Below are 8,175 nucleotides of genomic sequence, written 5' to 3'. Positions count from 1 at the left end.
TATATATATTTCTATCTTCTTTAAATGTGAATATTTATATTATATTTTGTATAATTTCAATTTATTGCATAAATAAAGGGCTATTTCATTTCAATATGATACTAAGGTAATAGCATATGTATTTGTACATCGTCGAACAAAGATTTACGAATTTTATTAAGACAATGCGATACATTTTATAACTTAACATTTATCTATTTTTTTTATGAAGAATATTTTTTCTTATACCCACAGTAAACATTTATTTTTCTTGTGTTTTATAAATAAGAAGTGCACTTTAGTTATTTGAAACAGTCTTAGTTGAAAATGCTGATACTTAGAGGAGACACTTTCATATCACAACGGTTTTTTTTAACAGCTGAAAGCGAATCTTAGCTTATTCTGCAACATACTTCAACTTTTATATTGGGACTTAAATCTTGTTAAACGAGAAAATTTTTCTGGAAGTGAAAATGTGTAGTCCAATAGGAAACTGAGAAGAAAAATGGCGAATAATACAGAATTTTACGAAAAACTTTGCGTTTTGTAGCATCCTTCAAACGGTTTTGAAAAAGATAAATTAGATTTTTTAAAACGATAATTTTACTTTGTTACTTAATGATATTTAAAAAAAAAAACAAAAAAAAAACGGGACTTGCTTGGAAAAAAAAATGTTGTCGTTTTCTATAAAGGATCAGCTGGACGGACGTTTTACTTCTATTTGAGGTCTAATATTATCTCAATAAATATTGCTAGAGATTCACGGGACGTGAGGGGCATGGTTTGAAATTCATTAGTAGTGCTGAATTAATTTTTCACATTGTAACTTGTATTTAATAAAAAATATATATGAATATTTTAAATTAATAGAGTATTGTCATGCAGTTATAGGAGTACTGGATTGCATAAATATGATAGGCCATGCTGACGGTGAAAGTGACCTCCGAACCTAATGAAATTTGGACTTCTGACAGCCGTCGCAAGGACAAAGGAATGAAGGAATAGGCCTCCACGCAGACGAATTGGTAGAAAAAATATATGCCACTGCAATCTCGATCCGACTACTTCAATGGTTCCAAAATAATTGTCCCACAATTCTATAAACACATGATATGTATTTATTTTCTTATATGCTTCGTAAATATTTGCCGAGTTTTGTTTTAAAATTCTAATATAAATATAACCTATGTGCGAAACTATATTACGTTTATATGTATCTACATATATTATTTTCTATATTTAAAGTTTTAAAAATTTATTTTGTAAAAAATTATGTTTTATATGTGTTAAAGAAAACAAAATGTGATGTTCGACGGGGGAAAATAAATAACGTTTTTCAGAAACAATACTAAAAAAAATATTTATTCCAATTACTTTATTTGCTATGAATATTTATTTGCAATGCAGATTTTCATCTCAGTTTGAAACAGGATATTACGCAAAAGACAACAACGTGATAAAAAAGTCGACAAAGGTATCCCTAAGAAAACTAAAAGGAGGGCAACAAAATCTTAAGTAAAACAGGATGAAAGAAGCATATTGAGCTAGACACGGGTAGCAAAGTTATGAAAACGTTTTACAATAAAAAGTTCTCACAAAGGAAACTAGCCTTATGAAGATAGAATATATCAACACAGAAATGATACAAAAAATAAAGAAAAGGATTCCAACAAAACAGCATTAGTACAACATGCAGCTAAAAATCAACATAATTTTGATTTTGATAACACCATAATTTTATAAAAAGAAAACAATATGTTCAAAAGAAAAATACCTGAGTCGATTTATATTTCAGAGAACATAAATTATAGAGTTAATTTTAAAACAGATAATAGGAATTTAAACCAACATTATGCAGAGATTTTAAGCAAAATAAATTTATTAAAAATATTGGAGAAATTTTTGTTACTATTTACAATTAATTTTAATATGAATTTTGATAATTGGAATAAATACCAATTGAGACCAAAATGCAATTTAAATTAAATTAAAACGAGGCTGACCCGAGTGAGTGGAAGGTTATAAATAGTTTGTTTATATGGTAGTGATAGTGTGGATAAATTGAAAATTAAAAGTTTTAAATATTTATGAATTTTTAAATAATAGGTCACTAAACATAAGCTTATTAATAATAAATATGACTCTCTAATAATTGACTTTATCATAGGGTGTGTTTAACTTATAATTAATGACCTGGGCAGAATAGCCTGCAAAACAATTTTTAAATTTTGATGTGAGGTGAGAATTTATATTGAAGGTATGTTATATTATTAGTGATAATGTTGTTGTTATAAATGTTACAAATGAATATATAATATAAGCTGTTAAATATTTAGATTGTCCTTGAGTTCGTTGAGAAACGTTGGACTATAGATGTAATAAAAAGTGTTGAGACTGAACAAGGATACAATTTTTATTTATTTAACAAAATGTAATGTTCGACGGGAGAAAATATATAACGTTTTTCAGAAACAATACTAAAAAAATATTTATTCGAATTACTAGTTAGGTATGAAGAATTTGCAATGTAGATTTTCATCTCAGTTTGAAACAAGATATTACGCAAAAGACAACAACGTGATAAAAAAGTCGACAAAGGTATCCCTAAGAAAACTGAAAGGAGGGCAACAAAACAGGATGAAAGAAGCATATTGAGCTAGACACGGGTAGCAAAGTTATGAAAACGTTTTACAATAAAAAGTTCTCACAAGGGAAACTAGCCTTATGAAGAAACTCTACTTTTTATAGTTTATTACCGAATGAAAACATGGTATAGAAAGAAATCATTCTATATGTTCATACCTCTAGGTGAACGATGGCTTCACCTAAATCTGAAATTGAAATAATTAAGGTACGATACTTAATTATAATACATACAGAAATTGGAGTAAGATTTTACACATTTTCAACTGTATTTTTCAGTTATGACGCAATTATAACCGCAAATATTGATTTATCGTTAGTTATATATTTATCGTTTATACTTGCCCACGCTCAGCAGAGAAGGAGGTGAGTTAAAGTAAAAAAATAAATATAATCACAAAAGGAGGGAAAAAAAGGAAAAATGAACAATACAGAATAAATTGCTCCTTAGGCGCCACGTTATTTTATCCCTTGGAAATACCGAAAACCCCGAAACAATGACACCAATATACCTACAATATAACTACAGTACACCCCTATCTAAACAACTATCGAACTATGACCACTGGCGAATACATTTACATGTAAATAACAGCAAACCTAGGGGTGATACCCACCCAACTGTGGAACTATCGTAATACTCGTATTAAGTGACAAAAAAAAAAACATGTTAGAAATTAACAAGTTGAAAGCGATGCATACGCACGCATAAGAAAGAACAGCAGAAATATATGAACTTAAGTTTAACAATAAAAAGAAATATATGTACACAGAATAAAAAGAATTCTTATCAATTAATAAAACAAACAATACTTAAAGGTTGACTTAGACTTAACTTAAATGCTTAACTTTATGAACTAAATTTACATTAATATACAAAAGAGGAATATAAAGTAAATAAAAACTTTTTTTTTTTTTTAATAATTTATTTATTGATATTTTCAACTGTATACACATATATATAACAAGTAAATTTGCTGTAGGTGACATAGTGACATGATAAAAACATGTGGAGAATCTACCCACTGATAGAACTCCAATGACATTTCTAGAGGAGAAGATCTCGAGGCCATCTTCTTTTCAGACGCCTAGGAGGATTATTAGGTAATGAAGGAGAAGCCAGGCTAGAAACAAGTGCATTTGGGTGCTTGAGAAGTTTATTATGGAAGGAACGGTATCTGGTTCTGGCCAAATCGGCAACATATGGAATATTGAGGTCCTGATGGATGACTTGATTTGTGACAAAGTAAGGTGCATTAAGGATTTTACGAAGGATTTTGGACTGTAAGGATTGGATTCTGGAGGAATAAATAAAAAATAAAACGAAGTTTAGTTCGAACCCCACGTAGTCCTTGGGTGTACTCCTGGCAGAACACAAGGTTGTCCGATATCTCCTTTTCGGTCACCGTCTGAGCTTCCCCAGAAGTATGAAGATGACACCTGCCATCTCTCCTATCCGGGATGTGCTGAAGAAACGTGGCCACGCACTGCACTATATCTCCACTTCTAGTGTTAATGACCGTCCATTGAAGTAGGACACCATAATTTTGAAAAACAAAACATACACGATAACATTTCTCATATGGTGATATTTAGATTCGACCAGTAAAGACACAGTGCCTGATAAACTATCACCACTTCACATTGAACAGTCGTAACGTGTTCAAAAACCAAACTGTGACCTTCATAAAACCAAAGCCCACTCGTCTAAACATATCGCTCGTGTTGTTTTTTCACCATGACAACCGTAACACCCCTTGTCTACGCAGATATCACTAGTGTTTTTATTTCACCATGACAACCGTAACACAATAACTACAATAAAATAGTATTACTTTATTAAAAATTTGATTTTCCATATTTTATAAAAATATATAGTAATATTTATCTTTATTTTATAATATTAATAAAAAAAAAATTAGAACTACTTTATTACCAAAAATCTATATTAACAAATGGTATTTAAAATCCTTTATCCTATCACACAAACGTTTGTGACGTTATGGCTCGATTTTGGCAATTTTCAAACATTTTTGCTGTGACCTTGATTATGATATACATTACTCTTAACATACGATTTCTAGAAGTATTAGTTGCTTTTTTATTTTTAAATTCTGACCTTTTTTATCTGTTATTGTATTTAGTCACCAAAACATTAGAATGAAGTTTTATATATAAAATAAAATATAGATATTAAAATATATAAATATTTGGGATTGAATTTGTTCTTTATTTATTAAGGTTATAATTTAAATAATAATCATACTGATAATAATATGAAAAAACACAAAAAGTTATTTGTAATAAATATCAGCTATATTTGGTTTTATTATAAACAGAACGGCGATAAAACATCAATTAATTAAAGTCGTTCTGAAACACTAACGAAATGAGAGCTATTCTATTAACACCCATAATAAATAAATCAATGAAAATATAAACTTTTTATATTTGTATCTTTATAGTACTTATTTTATAGTATATTAACAAATAAAGATCATTCAACAATGCAAAAGCAAAAAAAAAGAGAGACTAACAAAATTTAATTCGAAATAAATTAGAAACTCTTCTGGGCGAGGTAAAATTAAGAATTTATTCTAAATGTTAGAAGGATTTGAATCTCATACACTAAATAAAATGAACATTCTGGCAAGAGATGGAAAAACATGACAAAAAATAATTATATGTGGTTCTCCTCCCATTGCAGTATGTGCATTATGTTTCATTGCGTATTGCACTTTACTAATTCATGTTTATTTCTCTATTTTTTAGAGGGACCGGAAAAAAAAATTAGAGGGTTTTGAGATGATATGTGGAGCCAAAAGAGAGCCCTCATAAGAAAATTTAATTTTTGGAATAATTTTAAGTTATATTCAGCTTATTCATGTTCTAACCACAGCAAAATTTGTTTAATGAATTTAAAGTTAATAACGAATTACTTCGTTATAGTAAATTTTAAAACTTGTTCTCCAATGAAAATGATGGTCGAGTGAATATTTTCTTATAATTTGTTGTTAATTTTTTTTTAAAGATTAAAATAATTATTACAGCATGTACTAGTTAAATTTCATAAATTAAAGCATTTTTTAAGTAAATCGAAACTTATTTTGAATTTTTACATTTATATTTTGTCCTAACTGGACTTGAATTCATTAATAAAAATTATATTACTTTTATTATTTCTAAAATGTAATTATATTTAATTCAATAATGACTTTTAAAATAATTTCGGTATGTCAATTCAACATTTTTTTTCGTTAGTTTAACTATTAATTATGATAATATCATCTAGTTGTAATTAATTAATTAGTTAAATAATTAATAACTTAGTTAATAAAAAATTGTTTATCCATTTTTACATCTTTATCATTGAAAAATTAATAACAAATTTTTACTTATATTTTTTGGAGTGGAGCGGATTTTTTCTATTTAATGAACGTTAAAATTTCGAAGTTGCTAATTTCGACATTTTGTTGGAGATCAATAATTAGGAATTAATTTGTTGTTCGGCAGAATTCTTCGTTATGGATATCGTACTTATGGATTTTGATGAAGCATATACATTTCGATTCATAGCTACTTTCAGAATTTTCTTCGATGTTGGGATCATTTATAACGCTTTAGAGGATCTTGCTTGTATTTTTAGAATCGAATTTTCTATCGCGGATGTACATTTCAACTTATATTTATTTTTGGAGTTTTTCGTTTTAGAGGTGTTTTTTGAACAAGCATGCATTCTTCGAATTGCCAATATAGTTGACATTGGTTTCTTTTCGTTTATTATGTTTCTGAAAAGGCTATTTGCCAGTTTACTATCGGATTTGTTATTGGGTATTCGCATTTCGATTTACTGTTACTTTTTGAGTTGTATTCGAAATTGTGATTTTTTTACGGGTCACATTCTAAATTTTGTAGACAGTGCTGAACTTGAGACACATACTCCACGACAATAGACTACTTGAACCGGACAGAGCTAAATTTATAACTAAGATGGCCACAGTCAGTGTGATGTAAGAGGAACATAAATTTTTAGCTAAAAATGTTACTTCAATTATAGCCCAGTATTAGCTAATTTTAATATTCACGGTGCTTATTTATATTTTTGATTTAGTTTACTTTTTATTCTTGTATTTTATTCTAACGATTTATGTTTGAATGTCAATATGTTTTCAAAATGTATGTAAATAAATATTTACAAGGCCATATGCTGTCGAAGCAGGAACGTGAATGTAAAACAATAAACTGCTCTCTCATAGAGTTATTATGGGAGAGAGGGTAAGACAAAAAAAAAAAAAAAAAAAAGAGGAAAAAAGTAGGTTGAATTTAAAGAGGATAAAAAATTGTTTAATAAAGAGTGCCCTTTGAGCTCTTTAATTTTGGAAAAAGTAATTTAGATGGGAAGTGATACGCAATTAAGCGATACAGAGAGAGGTGCGTTGTCGCGGGTTCACTTATCCTCCTGAGTCAACAACAGCCAGTTTTGACTTTAATAAAGCGAGCTTCTCCAATATCGGCAGGACAGATCATTTTCAAAGGCCACAGGACCGAAGGTATCACCTGCCATTCTATTACATTCATCCACATGCAACAGGAAACCTTGATCATAGGTTATCATCGGTTATTCCGTTATAGCAAACGGCGATTAATTAAATTTCTAACCGCGAGGGCCTTTAATTACTTCTTTTATTTTTTTTTATGAACAAGAACATGAATTCAGCAACATTTAGAAAACCTGTAAGTATAGTAACCTGTAAACTTGTAAGGTATAAACAATTGTAATACCTTACCTTAGGTTTTTATAACTTTTTTGATATTTTCAATTTGCTCGGAGTATAAAGAAAAGATAAATAATACTAGTGACATAATGCTGATATCTATCTATTTAATTTAACTTTTTAAAACGTGGCTCAAAATTCAAGGACATTGCAACAATATCTACGATTAATTACAAATATCATATTTAGTGCGTTTATGAACAATCAACAAAATTTATATTGCATATTTGGTGATTAATTCATGCATTTCAACATATTTTTTAAAAATTAAATTTCCATAATAGAGTGGCTATACCCAGCATTTTTACTTTCCAACTCACTGTTTTTAATTACTCTCTTTATATTACATATCCGGGGTTTGTAGCATTTATGAATTCATATTTTCGGTCATAATTCTATGATAAAGAATGTTGGTTAAAGTTGAAGCTAGAGATATCAACATTTTATAAATAAAAAATTTTCCGTTCAAATTAATTTTTTAGTGAAATTGGGTTACACATTTTCCATTTTTAAAATCTGACCTCAAACAGGGATTGATACACTGAACGAATTATTGATGATGAAATTTTCTGCCCGCAAATTGGATTCGTCAATCTGAATTTTTAATATGTGACCTCACATTCGGATTCAGTACTGCGAAATTAACGAGCATTCAGTTTGTTTGAAATTTTAGTTGGCGTGATAAACCAGACATCTTGAACTTTTTTTTTTTACAACCACTGTTATCCAAATATATTACTACATCATGCATGGTATGGTATCATGGCTTATATATATA

The sequence above is a fragment of the Halyomorpha halys genome, unplaced genomic scaffold, assembly GCF_000696795.3.
Source record: "Halyomorpha halys isolate HHAL.00 unplaced genomic scaffold, Hhal_1.1 Scaffold231.1, whole genome shotgun sequence".
Classification (NCBI taxonomy): Eukaryota; Metazoa; Arthropoda; class Insecta; order Hemiptera; family Pentatomidae; genus Halyomorpha; species Halyomorpha halys.
The sequence above is the reverse complement of the archived record's forward strand: the minus strand, read 5'-3'. Positions refer to the sequence as shown.